The 15,880-nt window shown below is 50.4% G+C and overlaps 1 protein-coding gene across 1 annotated transcript in view; it reads left to right on the forward strand.

Moving 5' to 3' along the window:
* The first annotated feature begins 4,045 nt into the window (after positions 1-4,045).
* Positions 4,046-15,880, forward strand: part of LTBP2 (latent transforming growth factor beta binding protein 2) — a 143,554-nt gene continuing 131,719 nt past the window's right edge. Inside the window, exon 1 of the mRNA XM_039533759.1 lies at positions 4,046-4,120. The gene's annotated coding sequence lies outside the window, so the exon portion shown is untranslated. The remainder of the gene's footprint in view (positions 4,121-15,880) is intronic.

Below are 15,880 nucleotides of genomic sequence, written 5' to 3' on the forward strand. Positions count from 1 at the left end.
GAGGATAGGACAAGAAGCAGTGGGCTTAAATTGCAGCAAGGGTGGTTTAAGTTGGACATTAGGAAAAATTTCCTGACTGTTAGGGTGGTTAAGCACTGGAATAAATTACCCAGGGAGGTTGTGGAATCTCCATTGGAGATTTTTAAAAGCATGTTAGACAAACACCTGTGAGCAGACATGCCAAACCTGCAGAAAAAATGCAGAAATTGGGCTTGTTTTTGGCTTAATTGGCTTGAGAGTTGCTTGTTGGCTAGTTTTTGACTGTAGCTTGTTGCTTCTTTTTTTTGATCGGCTCCCGGGGGGTCAAGCAGAGGCAAGGGGGGGAAAGAGGGGTGCACAGCAGGCCCACCACAGTCCCAGACTGCACGCTGGGGCGATCTAGTCACATAGAGTGTTGGGGTTCTTAGGGATTGGCTTGTTTTGGCCTTGTTTTGAAATGGGATTAGCTTGCTTTTTAGCTTATTGTGAAAGTCGGGGTGCTTATTTACCGCGTGAAAGTTGGCAACTGTGCCTGTCAGGGATGGTCTAGATCAGGGATCGGCAACCTTTGGCATGCGGCTCACCAGGGTAAGCACCCTGGCAGGCCAGGCCAGTTTGTTTACCTGCCATGTCCGCAGGTTCGGCCGATCGCGGCTCCTACTGGCTGCAGTCTGCCATCCCAGGCCAATGGGGGCTGCGGGAAGCGGTGCAAGCCAAGGGATGCGCTGGCCGCCACTTCCCGCTGCCCCCATTGGCCTGGGAGGGTGGGAGCCGTGATCTGCCGAACTTGCGGACGCGGCAGGTAAACAAACCGGCCCAGCCCGCCAGGACGCTTACCCTGGTGAGCTACGTGCCAAAGGTTGCCGATCTCTGGTCTAGATAATACTTAGTCCCGCCATGAGTGCAGGGGACTGGACTATATGACCTCTCGAGGTCCCTTCCACTTCTACAATTCTATGATTTTCTGATTTTTATAATATATTAAGACAAGTTCCAATCAGTCTGGCAGGCAGCAATCCCACCTCCAAATGATGCTGTTTGTATCTTCTCTGCTGTGCTTCCATCTCACTTCACTGTGACATTGTGCCAGAAAGAAAGTAAAGGGGAGAGCCTCTGCTCTTACATTTCCAGAGCATGTGATTATGGGGCCTGTAGAAGGAAACCCCGTAGACTAGAAAGCAGAATCTGGTAGATTCTGCTCAATTTGCCATGGAATCCACCCTTTGCTGCAGAATTCTGTGCCAGAATCTGAGTTTTTTATTAGAAACTTTTTTATTTATTTATTTTTTAATTTATCCCCTTCCCCTCCTCCATATGTTCTGGGCCCTAATGTGCTGTGCAGTTACACGGGAAGCCATTATCTCTGCTCTGAAGAGTTTACAATCTTATTGTAAGCTGGGAGGGGTCACCACACTGATTGTGTTACTCATTTCAGACCTAACTCATTACAAATTTTCATTTAAAAAAAATGTAGCTGAAACTGGTCTTGGAATTTTCCAGGTGCTGGACCTTCTAGGAATTTTGCGATAGAGTATGCCATTGCCTGAGTCTTGGGGTACTGCACACCCGATCCAAACTCAAGGGAGAAAGCTTTGGCAGCCTTTTGCTCCTTTTGTAAGGCATCAAACAATCTGAACAAAGAAATCTGAGTCCCTGAACTCAGTGAGAGATTGAGAAGCTAGAATTGGCCTATTGTTGTGAATGGAGGCCAGGGCGAGATGGAGGCAGTTCTTTGAAGGAGAATCTCTGGCTGTATTTTTGGTGGCCACCACCTGACTTCACTTTCCCTCCCCACTCTGGAGACAACTCTCCAAATAATGCTGCAGCTGTTCACTGAATTTCAGGTTCTGTCATACTAACATTTTTTATTTTACGGAGACCTCAAAACTGATACACCTCTACCTCGATATAACGCTGTCCTCAGGAGCCAAAAAATCTTACCGTGTTATAGGTGAAACCGCGTTATATCAAGCTTGATTTGATCCGCCGGAGCACGCAGCCCCACCCCCCCCCGGAGCGCTGCTTTACTGCGTTATATCCGAATTCGTATTATATCGGGTGGCGTTATATCGGGGTAGAGGTGTGTGTATATATATATTTTTAGACTGGTCTTAAAGACCTTGTGGACCAAATAGCTGCCAGTGGGGTCAACCTGTGCGCCACTGACTGAATTGTGATGCTGCGTCAGTGGGTCATGCCATTTGTAACAATGATGGAAAAATACACAGGAGAGCTATAGAAACTCCTACAGTCACTTTGAGAAAATGCTACTCCTGGTGGAATTTTGCTCCACTGCGTGTGCGCAGAATTAATTGATTCTCTGCAGAAAAATGACTTTCTGACAGGGAAGCAAAGGGAAGCTGCAAGAGCAGTCATGCACCACTCCCTAGCTGCACAGGTACATCGTTTCAGGCTCCAGGAGCAGCCAGTAGAGAGAAATCACCAGCCAGTGGCACCTACCCTGAGCCGAGATCAGCTGCTAGTCCTGGCTGTGCTGGAGGCAGGAGAGGACGGGACTTCCTCTTCCCCTGCAAGGAGTGGCTGGGGCTGTCTCAGCCCCACCCCCAGAAACCTCCCACAGCTGCAGGAAGCTCATTATCCTCCCATGCTTCCTTCCCCCATCCCCCCCACAGCTGCGGGGGGAGGGGTCACTGTATGGGGAGCTGCTCCCCTATCAGCCCAAACCCCATGCATCTGGATCTCCCATACTCAAACCCCACTCCACTGAACCTCAACCCCTGCATCTGGAGCCCCCCTATATCCAGTCCTGAATCTGAGATCTTTTTGCAGCTGATGTTATCAAGCTATCCTGCCGCAAGAAGGAATGCAGCAGTAGGCAGAAGAATGGCCAAAAAGGATGGAAGAAAGGAGTGGGATGGGCAAACTGCAGGCCGCATCTGGCCCACCAGATGTTTTAATCTGGCCCTCAAGCTCCCGCTGGGAAGTGGGATGGGGTTTGCCCTGCTCTGGCACTCCAGCCAGGGAGCAGGGTCGGGGGCTGCTCCGCGCAGCTCCTGGAAGCAGCGGCATGTCCCCCTTTGGCTCTTACACGTAGGGGTAGCTAGAGGGCTCCACACCACATGCTGCCCCCGCTGCAAGTGCTGCCCCCTCAGCTCCTGTTGGCCAGGAACCGCAGCCAATGGGAGTTGCAGGGGTGGTACCTGCGGACAGGGCAGCACGCAGCGAAGCCGCCTGGCTGCGCCTCCACATAGGAGCTGGAGGGGGGACATGCCACTGCTTCCGGGAGCCACTTGAGATTAGCGCCGTCTGGAGCCTGCCCCAACCCCCTCCCCCAGCCCTGATCCCCCCTTCCCACTGAACCCCTCGATCCCAGCCCGGAGCATCATCCTACACCCTAAACCTCTCATCCCCAGCCCCACCCCAGAGCTCACACTCCCAGATGGAGCCCAGCCCCCCTGCCCCAGCCCGGAGCCGCCTCTCACACCCTGAACTCCTCATTTCTGGTCCCACCCCAGAGCCCGCACCCCCTCCTGTGCCCCAACCCCAATTTCTGTGAGCATTCATGGCCCGCCATACAATTTCCATACCCAGATGTAGCCCTCAGGCCAAAAAGTTTGCCCACCCCTGGCCTAAAGGATCATAGCATGTCATTTCACATCTCAAGGAGAGACGCCCATTGCAGCAGCTTGACCACCAGAGGGCCACCTGTGCTTAACTTCAGCTGGTGTAGTTCATTCATTTGGAAGGAAAAGGATTGGTTATTGGCTGTTTCCCTTTTAATAGAGTTCTTGATTTGGTAGACAGTCGTGCTCGGTTTCTTACCCCCAACCTATAGAAGAGTGACTCTAGCAGATGTACACCCTGTTCCAGCACAGTCCCCTTTTACATAAACCCCTCTGTTTCTAGCTGAACAAATTTAAAATGTATCAAAAGGAAATTATCTTTGCACAATATACAGTTAACCTGTGGAACATTTTGCCCCATTTTGCTGAGGGAAAATAGCTTTAGTAATGATTTAAAAAAAGTAGAATGTCATGTAAATAAATAGTATCCGCAGTCATTCTAACCAGATTAAAACAATCCCTCAGGCTTCAAGGCACAGGCTGGTCACTAGTTTGGGGAGGAAGAAGGAATTTCATCCAATCAGCCAGGAAAGCTCAACTGTTCAGATGCATAGGAGGTAAAATATTCCACCAACAGGAAACAATGTCAGCCTTTTAGAAGACAATAAGGACTGAAGGCATGTGGTTTTGGAGCCACAGAAGAGGCCATTTGAGCATTGCAGGTCAAGGAATTGGAGGGAGCCAAGCATAGGGAACTGGGAACCAGAGAATGCCTCCTCACCATAGTCAAAGTTGGACCTGATCCCATTCTGCCCTGCTGCCAACCACAGATCTGTTGTTCTGAAGCAGCTAGTATATCAACTCTATCAGTGTCTAACCCTTCCTGCCCTCATATGCTACGGCTCCTCGAATACAAAAGGTGTGACCTGACTGATCCAGCACATTTACTGGAAGTAACTTCAGTGTCCACAAGCTTTGGAAGAAGATAGTGCCCTGTTCCCAATAGTGTCAGTTGGCCCCAATATTCCTGAGCCCTTTCTATTTGTCCTCTTCCTGGGCTGAGACAGAACAGTTGTGATTTAAGTGAGAAGTGACAGATTTTCAGTGGAGCTGCATACCAGGAATATTAGTGAGGTGTAAATCACTTGGTGCTGCCATGCTGTCCACAGGCCCAGGACTCTGACCTTGACAGATCTGGTCTTAGACAATCTAAAGAACAGAGGGAGAGACACCAGCTCAGACAGCTAACACCAGCAAGTGGGAGATGACAGGTTAGAGTGGGAACAGTAATTTTGGACCCAGGAGCTCCTCACAGAACCAGGGGGCAACAGTGTGCAGGCAGGAAGGAGTTTGATTGTTCGATTTTCAGTTGTGTGTTTCTCTTTATTGCCCTTGCTGAGACTCAGCGGTGCATTCTCATCTCTAGTCATCTTGTAAGGATTATAGCAAACATGGGGGTGGGTGGGGGCTTCTAAAATGGGTAACAAGAATAGGTGGAGGCCTGGAAAGATTTTCATCTGAGATGAGGTTGTCTCTTCTCTAAATAGCAACAGAGACAGGGTTAGGCTAGAAGTATGCAAAATAGCGAACAGCACAAAGAAGCAACAATGAGTCCTGTGGCGCCTTAAAGACTAACAGACGTATTGGAGCATAAGCTTTCGTGGGTGAATACCCACTTCGTCAGACGCATGTACAAAGAAGGTAAATCTGTCTGTGATACAAGAGCAAGGGCACAATAAATGAGACAGGCAGCAAATTTAAACTTGATCCAAGGAAAATACCCTTTTCCACAATGAGCCTGTAGCAATGAGTTCCACAGTCTAACAGCACTGTGGCCAAGAGCTTAGCAGGATTAAAAAGTTGTGACATTTACATGGATAATGATAGTTACATTAAATAGGTTTCAATGCAAATCCCAACCAAAAAAAAAAAACAAGCCCTCCTGCTTCACAGCATAGGCCAGCCTTTCTGATGGGTGGATGAAACTTCCTCTGGCATTTTCTTTCACCTTCTACTGAAATACCTTAGACTAAAGTCATAGGGCTCAACAGAGGTGTGCCCGGGTGAAATGTAATGAATGGCCTATGCTATACAGGAGGTTAGATCTGATAATCTAATGGTCCCTTCTGGCCTTAAACTCTGTGAAGCATCTGATACTGGCTACTGTCAGATACAGGATATTAGGCTAGAGGAGTATTGGGCTGGTCTGGCATAGTGCTCTTAGGTAGAAAGAAGAAAGCCAAATCTGGCCATCTTGTGCTTTGGTCCCATCAGATCTCTCATACTAATCAGGGTTGGGCCAGTTTAACACGGTGTTAAGAAACAGCTAGGTGCTTCAGGAAGTGGTGCTGGTGACTCAGTAAGGGGCACTCTCCTCTCTGAGAAAGTACTGACACCCTAGCACAGGGGAGCTGTGCTGAAAGTTGTGTGGGCAACGCAATAGCAGGCACTCTCCCTTCTGTCCTAGTGTCCCAGGATGGTGCCCAGTGTGCTGCTGGAGGTGCTGGCTTTTGAATGAGTGACTAAATGTAGATCCTGACTGTGGTCATTCAGGAATCCTTGGCACATTTCCAAAGTGTCTAGGTATCAAGCTCAGAGTCTTGGCCAAATTTGGGCAGTTTCATTCTGTCCCCCCTGCAGTTTCTACTGGACATAGTGTTTGCCTTCACAACCTGCCTTTTGTGCAGTGTGGGTTGCTATGTGCTGCGAAACAGCTGCCACACCGCACCCCAGAGGAAGCTGTATTTCAGTGGTGAGTGAATAATCCCTGTGTGTATGGTTTGTAAAGTGCTTTGCAATCCTTCGGGATGAAAGGCACATGGAAGGGTAAGAGTTTATCATTCTAAAAGTGCTTTGCCATCTGTGTCCCCCTCTGGGGAGGGGTTGCTGCAGTTAGGGTCAGCAGACATCCTCCCCCATTGAGCTGCAGGATGTGCAGTATAGAAATGTCTCATAGGCTTGGAAAGGTAAGGAGACTCCCTCTCTAAATTTCCTCCTTGGTATACCCCGTGGGGAGCCCCTCATCACTTTCTTCTGTCTCTTTACCATTTTCACTTTCTTTGTTGTCTGTGTCCCATACTCCACAGTGATTTTCCAAGGGGGCCCCTGGAGCACTGGCTCACAGCTCACTGGTTACTGCTGCCCAAAACACCTGCTCCCTCTCCTTTCTGCTCCCACACTATTCATCTGCATCCCGCTCCCCTCAACTAGTGTTCCTCACTTTTCCTTCACCCTTCTCTCTCTCCTGCCAGCATGGCTGCACAAAGGGCAGAGTTCTTTACCTTAGGCTGTGGTGGGGATGGAGCTGGGGCTGGCATGGCAGAGTGCAAAGTGCTAACCATGGCTGCTCTGAGGTTGTCTATTGCTTGGCTTTCTCTATTCTCCAGGGTGCTGGACAGAGTGTGCTCCTTCTCCAGCTCTTCCTGGCTGCCTTTCCCCTTTCCAATCAGTCATGGTAATTCACCCTGGCACTGTTTGGCAGGGACTCTGTCTTGGCATCACGAACAGCCAGGGTCAGCTGTCAGCCTCAGAGCCATGAGTCTAATTCAATACAACAGATGTAGGTATTTTTTCCAAATTCCCTCTGGGCCACAGGATTAAAGTCTCTGTTCTCAGCCGGGGTCCCTAGTGCAGTCACTTCCCTCGGTCTTACACAACACTGCATTAGGAGGAACAGCACAAACAGATCCTTAGGAGCCCCTCCCCCAACCTGGGAAAGCCAGGGGGGCAGGTTTCCAAAGGCTGAGGAACAGATTGTGTTAGTCCCAGGGGCTCTGGAATGGTTCTGCCTCATCCTTCCCCTCTGTGAAAGGTCTCTGCAGCACCCTATTGCCTCCATTCTAGCCAGGGAGGAGGCAGGATGTAGATGATGAGGTGTGTGAAAATACTGGAGCCTTATTTCCCATGACCTGTCTGGCTGTGCATAAGCCTGAACCTCACACGGTGTGTGAGTGGCCAAGGTCCAGTGTGCCCACCTGACCACATCTCTGGGCCAGGGCACCCACCTGCCTGCATGCTCATTGATTAGGAGGCTTCTGTATGTTTGTGTACAGTGAGTGATACTTGTGATATCTCAGTAGGAGCCCCAGTCAGGGAAGGAGTGGGGTGTAGCAAGCCGCACTGAAAGGTGGATTGATTTCCAGAAGCCTCCAGTTCAAACAGGAGGGAGATCGGGTAGTGAAATAATCCATCACACAACCAAAATAACATGCTTGATAGAGACCAAAGGGGACGTGCCCTAACAAGCTGTTCCCCAGAGCTGGGCTGCAGGACTGAGGAGACTTTTTGGTCTCTTTCTGCTGGCTGGCAGGATGAAGCTGGAGCTTGCTGAAAGCCATGGAGGCTGCATACTTGGACATGTCTTTGTCCAGCTGCAGGCTGAGTGCAAAGTGAATTTCTGCTGCTTCATCTGATTCTGAAACTGTTGGGAGCAGGAATAAGAGCACAGCCTGTCTGAACATGAGGCACTGGCCTCACAGTGCATTTCCATGTGCATGCCGGGAATAAAGATTTAGGAGGTTAGATGTCCGCTCAGTCCTGTCCCATGCCTGAGGTGCTGTTGTGTTCAGCTCAATGAGAGCCCTCTCCACCAGCTGAACCTCCTTGCACCAATTATAGTACTTGCTTTAGTGACAGAAGACCATAAATGAAGAGGCATATAAGTAAGTACCCAGCATGCCAATTTGGAGGTCTACAGGGCTGAAAAGGCTACAGCTAGTCCATGTGAGCTGAGAAATAAGCAGATTTTTGGCTATGGGACAGGCAAAGGAGCTGATGGTCCTTCGTGTTGGGAAGTTCCTTGACGAACTGTCCTCAGACCAGAAGGACTAGGCCCCATGAGGGGAGAGATTCACCACTGGCTGCCTCTGTTTATTCAGAACCTGGATGGAGGGCTTAAACAGCATGTTAATTCACTATCTTGTCCAGCTGCAGAGTGTTAGTAACTCAGAGTGAACCTCCAGCCAGTGCAGATAGTCAGGGGCCAGCCCCAGCTACCTCTGTGCTCTCTGGGTGTCCTGCACAGTTCAGAAAGGAGTTGCACGGTCTGGAGACCCTCTTGATTTAGGCAGAGCCTAACAGGACAGACACAGTTTCCTTTCCCATCTCCATTAAAGTGGTTTATGGCAGGTTCTCTCCATCCGCCTTGGCCTGAGGGAGACCTGCAGCCCCCTCACTGTGGCAATCACCCCAGCTGTGGGTGGGGAAGGCTGATGGGAAGGCTGTTTGAGAAATAAGTGCTTGAACTTGTAATAAAGAGAAATCCTGACTCAGTGGTGCCTCTGGCTCTGACACCTACAGAAGGGGGGTCCTTGTGGTACTATCTATCCACTATATCTTGGCCTGTGGGGCTCTCATCCCCACACATCCCTTCCTCCCCCTCTCCAAGGACTATTTATTCCTCTCTCCTGAGCTTGGGCTGAGACTGTGGAAGGGAGCTGTGGAAGGGATCCAGCTGGTGGAGAGCCTGCCCCAGCTATGCAGCCTAAGTAAGAAAAGGGCACCAGAACTACAAGGAGGCCCCCCAATGAAGAGTGGAGCTCAGCACTTGTGTTCCCAGTGACAGCAAAAGGGCCAACAGGGCCCTGTCGCCTAAGAACCTGGGGCAGATGCTCTCCACCACCATAGGAAAGGTCCTAACAAGCTCATTGAAAGACAGCTGCTGGGTTTGGCCCCCATCAGGTGCCATGCTCAGAATGGCTGTCTCTGGGAAGGGGCGTCATCTCCTTACTTATGATATTTATGATCTGAAGCAGTTTTGGGGTCTGGGGGGGAGACAGGCGTTTGGCCCACTGGTGAAGAAGTTTCAGCTCAGTGAGGATGTTTGGGGTGAGGGGGCAGGTCGGACAGCTGGGCTGTATATCACCCGCCAGGCCTCACCAGCTGCTTTGGAATCAGAACTCAAACCACAAGGAGACTGGGTTAGAATTCCAGACTTTTCCTTCACCTAATTTGTTAGCGGTTTCAGATATGGATGCTGTGGCCGGGACACACAGGCCTGGCTAGCATGCAAGGCGCTGATCCAGTTGACCTTGTTCAAACCTCCTCCTCTGCAGGCCTGTCTGGATGTGAGCAGCGAGAAGGCCTCTAAGAGGGAACTCTGGATATTCAGGATATGCCAGTCATAATGGACTCAGTTCATCACCATGTAAGGGCAGTGGTATACTTTAGATGTGTGAGATGGATATGTCCCTGCATGCTGGTGCAACACAATGATGTAACACAGCAGCAGTTTGGCCCCAACTCAGATCAGGGCCTCCTTGAGCTAGGTGCTATACAAATGTGTAGCAAGAGACACTCCCTGCCCCAAAGAGCTTACGGAATAAATATACTTTCTTACCTTCCCTGTTTGTTTCATCCCCATTTTACAGATGGGCAGGTGAGGCACAGTGAGATTAAGTGATTTATCCAAGGTCACACAGCCAGTCTGTAGCAGAGCCAGGACCTGTACCCAGAGCTCTAGGGTGCTAGAACTTCCTGACATAAGTAATTTGGGTCTTAGTCCTTTAGTTGGATGGTAGTGTGTAGATAAGGAAAGACTCATACAAGCATGTCCAGTGGCCACTTCAGAGCATAGCCCCTAGATGTTGAATGCTGCCCGCAGTTCAGACCTCTAGTATCATGTAGCGAGTTGGCCCAGCCTTTGAAGGACTTTTTCTCATTTGCCTGGCCTGGAGGTAGGGTGATCAGATGTCCCGATTTTATAGGGACAGTCCTGATTTTTTGGGTCTTTTTCTTATACAGGCTCCTATTACCCCCCACCCCTGTCCTGATTTTTCACATTTGCTGTCTGGTCACCCTACTTGGAGGTAGGGGAAGCAGTTGTTGTGATGTTCTGAGTATTAATGTAATTGTTGTGTCTTAATCCCCCCAGGAAGGTGTTTGTATTCAGGTGCGAGTGTGTGTGTTTGTGTTTCATGCCCCAAGGTATCCTGGATTTACCAGCAGTGACAGTGATAAGCATGAGGTGCTATTCAAACCCCACACCCAGCACATTTTTTAGCCAGTTTCTAGAGAGAGCAGGACAGGAGCAGGGTAACCCAGGAGCATTTTTGTCTTGCAGCAACATGGCTGAGTAAACCCCATCTTTGCTAATACATGCCACTAAGCTTGAGTTAGGATGCTGGGTTTGTGAAGCCCTTTTTGCTCATTGGGTGGAATGGGCTAGTGACCATTAGGGTTCTTGTTAGTGTTTCCTGTTGATCACTCATAGGGTTTGTTCTTGTTCAGCATCTGGCCCTGGACCCGTCCTTTATTGCTATTTGCATTATCATAGTGCCTAAAAGCCTTAGTCAAGATCCAGAACCCTATTGTGCTAGGCACTGTGGCAGGTTCAGGTGAGCTGGGAAAGTTCTGCTTTGGAAAGGAGCTGCAGTGATTAATGATCAGGAAATAATGCCACCAGCAATGGAGATGCCCTGCAAATGTTCCCACATCTGGGAGGAGGGGCAGTGGCCCTGGCTGTTGTGAGTGTTCTGCTTGCTTGGGATCCTCGAGGGAATGGGGCATCCCAGGTTTTCAGCCTGACAGAGTGTTAACAGGTGAGAGACAAATGCAGGCGCTTAGCACATCCATGGTTGCATCTCATAAATCAGATTTAAAATGCCAGAACCTGATCTGGGAAGGAATCAGCAGGGAGATGATATGTCTGTGTCATCGGCCCTTCAGAGATAATTAGAACCAGAGAAACATCAGGAAGTGAAATGGCACAGAGAAACTGTGGGACTGTCTGGGAGAGTGCAATGTCTCTGAGCTGCCACTGGGGACAGTGGAGGTCCAAAGTGTTCATGGGAGACTGGGGTATTTGGTTTTTGAGGGGTCTGGGAGGATTGCGTCTGTTGATCTCCAAGGCAACTGAGCCTAAAGGAATAATGTCCTTATGCCCAGTGAAGGCCCCGCCCTCCCACATGGACCTTTGGCTCCTTCTAGCAGGAAACAATAAAAACACTAAGGGCCCAGTTGCTCCGTTCCTATGCTCAGCCAAGCAGGTGTGTGCAGGGGTGGCTCTAGACATTTTGCCGCCCCAAGCATGGAGGGTCCGCTGGTCCCGGGACCAGTGGACCCTCGGCAGGCAAGCCGCCGAAGGCAGCCTGCCTGCCGCCCTCCCGGCGCTGGCAGAGCGCCCCCCCGCGGCTTGCCGCCCCAGGCACGCGCTTGGAGCGCTGGTGCCTGGAGCTGTCCCTGAGTGTGGGAAACTCTCCCTATTCTAGACCTGGCCCCTGGCCTCAGTTCATCTGCACAAGTAAAGCACTAGACCTGGGCATTAGTGATAGCATTCACTGGAGACGCGACTGGGGTGTTTTAGTCGAGCACAGGGACAGGGGTAGGGGTGCTCAGGCGTGTGGGTAAGACTAAGGTGAGTTAGCAGGTCTCTGTGCTGTGGGGGACCCAGGACTGAGAGCAGTGGGCTCTAAAGGGTGGAACTGAGGATATTCAGCAGAGGTGGTGCGCACAGGCCTAGAATAGGCCAGGGCATGGCAGGTCAGGATTGAGGGGCACTGGACTGGTAGGGCTGTGTGGAGTATCGTGCACAGCTCCTGTCAGCAATCCAGCAGTGCAGTTAGTCCCTGAGCCTCAAGACCAGCAAACTCCTTTTCTCCCTCCATCTCTTCATCTGTCTCTGTGTGTTTAGTGTCCCTAGGTTTCCATGCTCTACAGGGGAGTCCCAGTAAGAGCCCTGATGTGGCTGGAGTGAGCTTGGAATGCGAAGAGTTAAATTCCTAAATGTGGCTCCAGTTCCTTGCAGACCAGAATGTCTGCCTGAGGGTTCCTGACCCAGTGGCTTGAGATGTTGGTTTCCCAGGTTGCTGCTGCTTGTTGTTAGGGTCAAGTTATGGTGTGTGCGCACGTGAAAGGGAGCTTTGGTGCGTGCACATTGTGCTGTACTCTATTGTACTGAACATGGCCTCCCCTCTCTCAGCTGCAGCATGAGACAGGGCCTCGCTGGGAGAGGAGCTGCTCCCAGGGCCACCCAGAGAATTGCGTGTAGAAAAGAAACTTCACAAAAGCTCCCAGCCTGGGAGCCCTGCATTCCTCTGCCAGCCTCTCAGGGGTGGATTGTTTCCAGCAATCTCCCTGGCAGACAGGCAGCTTCCCAATACAATGAGTTTCCAAGAGGTTAAAGCTGCTCTGTCCTCAGAGAAGGGACCTGTCCCCCTGCTCCTTCCATTGTCTTGTCAGTGCTTCCCCTCCACTTCTGTATTCCTCTCCATGCCTCAAGGACAGAATGTCCTGAGGCCCCTCCTCCCAGGGAACAGGACTGCAAAAATGTGAAAATGGGCAATTTTAGCTCAAACAGGGACAGCTTGGTGGAAGAACCAATGCTGCATGTAAATCAAAGGCAATGAAAAACCTAGGGGACAGGGCAAAATGGTGCCCTGCAATACATATACTAGTGCTTTTAAATGGCTCAAGGGAGGAGATGATTCCAAAATCAAATAGCTCTCACCAGCAGAGTTTTCCGGTATTTGCCTTTTCTTCATTTGCTGTTGGATCCAATCACACCCCTTCCCCCTGGGTGTTCACACCTTCCATGGGTCAGCAGGCTGATCCCTGAGGCATTGCTTAACCAGGACATACTGAGAGCATTCTTCAGCCATTCTCCTAAATAAATGTAGCCCGTCTGCTAATTGTTTTGCTGACCTTTCTGGGTGCCCAGAATTGTGCATTAGGTCATATCTCACCACTGGGTCATGGAGTTGCCCTCTGCATAGCTGGGGGACCACCTTGACAGTCTGTTTATCTGTATGTTTCCCAGCAGATGCCTGAATAGTTAAAGTCCTTCTTGTCTGTAATATCCTTGAACTCCTCTATAGATGGTGCAGAAATTGCTCTTGCTCTCCCCCTGTAGTGCTGGGGCTTTGCTCACTGCCTTTATTATTTGTTCTTTATCTTGTTCAATGCTACTCTCCTCAGTAGTAGCATATGAGATTCATATAGTATGTTCCTTTGGACTGTGTGTTCCTTGGACCAAATGTAGGCCTGGTGAAAATGCAACTTCACCAACTGAAGCTAGAGTGGGCACTGAGGGGAGCCACGATGAGGCACTGTCATCCCAAAATTCCACAAGCACAAGGGTCAAGAGTCATGCTGGCCACCTCCTGGGGAAGGCAGTGGCTGGAGCCAATGGGAAGCACTTTCTTTATTTACAAAATCTAAATGGTGGCATCTCTTCCCTCAGTGGTTCACCCAATCCTGTAGTGACACTCATTGGACACCAGCCCCATCTTGCTGTTGTCCCCTGGTCTTATGAAGTGTGATGTCACCATGCTGTCATTCCAGTCAGGTCACTAATGGCACCAGAGGCACTCTCAGCACTTAGCTCAGACCTCCTAGGTCAAATTGAACCAGATCCAGTCCCAACATAAGGGCCACAACCCCCAGTGAAGCCCAGTAGAGATGCATCCATTTACATCAGGGCTGAGCTTGGCCCAGTAAGGATTCTCTGGCCTATATTTTTTCTCCTTGGAAAGGAGTTAATTCTGGAGTCACAATAGGGACTGAGTCTCTAGTGTCTTCCTTCGGAGGCTCTCAAAACGCTTTCAACCATTACTGCATTCAGCTCCCTGCCTGCTCTCAGATCCATTGGGGTGCAGGAGCCTGTTACAGTGGGGGCTTGCCCCCTTTCTTCCTGAAGTCTGTGAGTGGGGGTAGCCTGCTCCATGAACATTAAGCAATTTGTAAGGTATCAGAAATCTCTGGCAGAGGGTAGTCGCGTGGGAATGAAACCTGTCTGACTTAGAAGGACACTGACAGCTGTATCCCAGCCTTCCTGGCTGCAGGCTCACCAGGCTTTATTCGAGCGGCTTGTCCTCTGACACCGGCCCCAGGAGAGGACAATAGGAGATGGAATGACCTCCTCTTCAGCTTCAGCTGCAGGGACTGCCCTGCCCTTTGGCCTTGACTCTAGAAGGAGAGAGGCATGAAAGGAACTGGAGTGTCTGGCACCAACTCCCTGGAGCTGACTGTCCAGTCGCTGCCCTCCCTGCTCCCCATCCTGCAGCTGGGACAATTCCAGGCTGCTGCAGATGGCCTCAGACACAGGGGGAGCTAATGAAAGTCAAAGGATCAATTGGAGGGAGGCTGGCAGCTGGAACAGGGGTCTCCGGGGGTGAGTCCCAGCTCTACACAAAAGGGTTTGGTGAGTGTGGACAGCTCCATGAATGGAATGTGATGGGGGAGGGGGAGAGAATATCCCTGCACAGTCCCCACTGCCTGGCATGGTCTGATGCCTGCAGTCCGGACAGAGCATAGGATCAAGGCAAAGCCTGGGTGCAAGGGAGACTGCTAGGGGAGCAGACCGATGTGATAGCTTTGCTCTGGTTGTGCCCTCTCCAGCACTGTGGAGAAAGACCAGGGGAACTGTGCAGTAAGGGATGCACCAGCATGACAGGATGAGCCCTGGGCTCCAGAGCTCAGAGGGTATATGCATGCCTGCAAAGGGTTCTGGCCTTCTCCCAGGATGCTGCATGGGTTTCCAGGCAGGCAGGACCCTCTGTGCTGTCGGCATTGGTGGGGGTAAAATTTGCCCCTACAAAGAGCAGCCACATTCCAGCCTTGGCCTAGGGATGTGTCTAGTAAAGTTAGCTGCATGATGTCTCAGGAAAAGATTGTTATTGACAGTGGGTAACTTGTTGCTAATTTTGCATCTGATCTGTGTTCCCAGGGATTGTCTGGGTGGTTAGCTCTTTGGGACCAGGACTGGGTCTTTGCTTGGATTCTGGGAACTTCTACATTGCCTGATTATTACTAATTGCAGTATATAAATATTGAAATAGTGGCCAATGTGCTGGAGGGCTGTACAGACACTTAGGAAAAATGCTCCTCACCTGAAGAAAAATTACAGTCTTAGGCCTCAGTCCTGCAAACCAGCACATGTCTAATTTGGAGCCTCTGAGTTCCATTGAAATCAATGATTTGAGGACCCTTTGAAGACACCCCTTGGGAGCCCTCTTCCCTATCCTGGTAAGAACACTATTCTCGGAGACCCTGAGCATTTTGCTCCCGAAGTTGGTGCCCCAGTGGCCATGATGACGGGTGGCTTCATGAGATATGTGGGGGCATTTATGTCATGGTGGCATCCACTTTGTGGTCTAACTAATGCATCTCACCTGGCTTGGGTTGGAAGGATAAAAGGGGGTGTCATTAAACAAATCTGATAGGAAGGCTGGCAGGGACTTCCTAATCTCATGCTCCCCATGTAAGCTCTCTCTCATCTCAATGGCCAGAGCTGATGCTGGTGGAGCTCTGCTGAGTGTGAGCACCCTTGGGAGCATTGGAATGGCATTCTAAGCCAGCTGGAGCACTGCGTTAATCAGACCTGCTCAAAGGAAGTCTTAAAGCTACAGTGCTGCAAATAGCCTTAACGGAGTTAGCCCTTG

This window comes from Mauremys reevesii, linkage group 4 (genome assembly GCF_016161935.1).
Source record: "Mauremys reevesii isolate NIE-2019 linkage group 4, ASM1616193v1, whole genome shotgun sequence".
NCBI classification, from domain to species: Eukaryota; Metazoa; Chordata; order Testudines; family Geoemydidae; genus Mauremys; species Mauremys reevesii.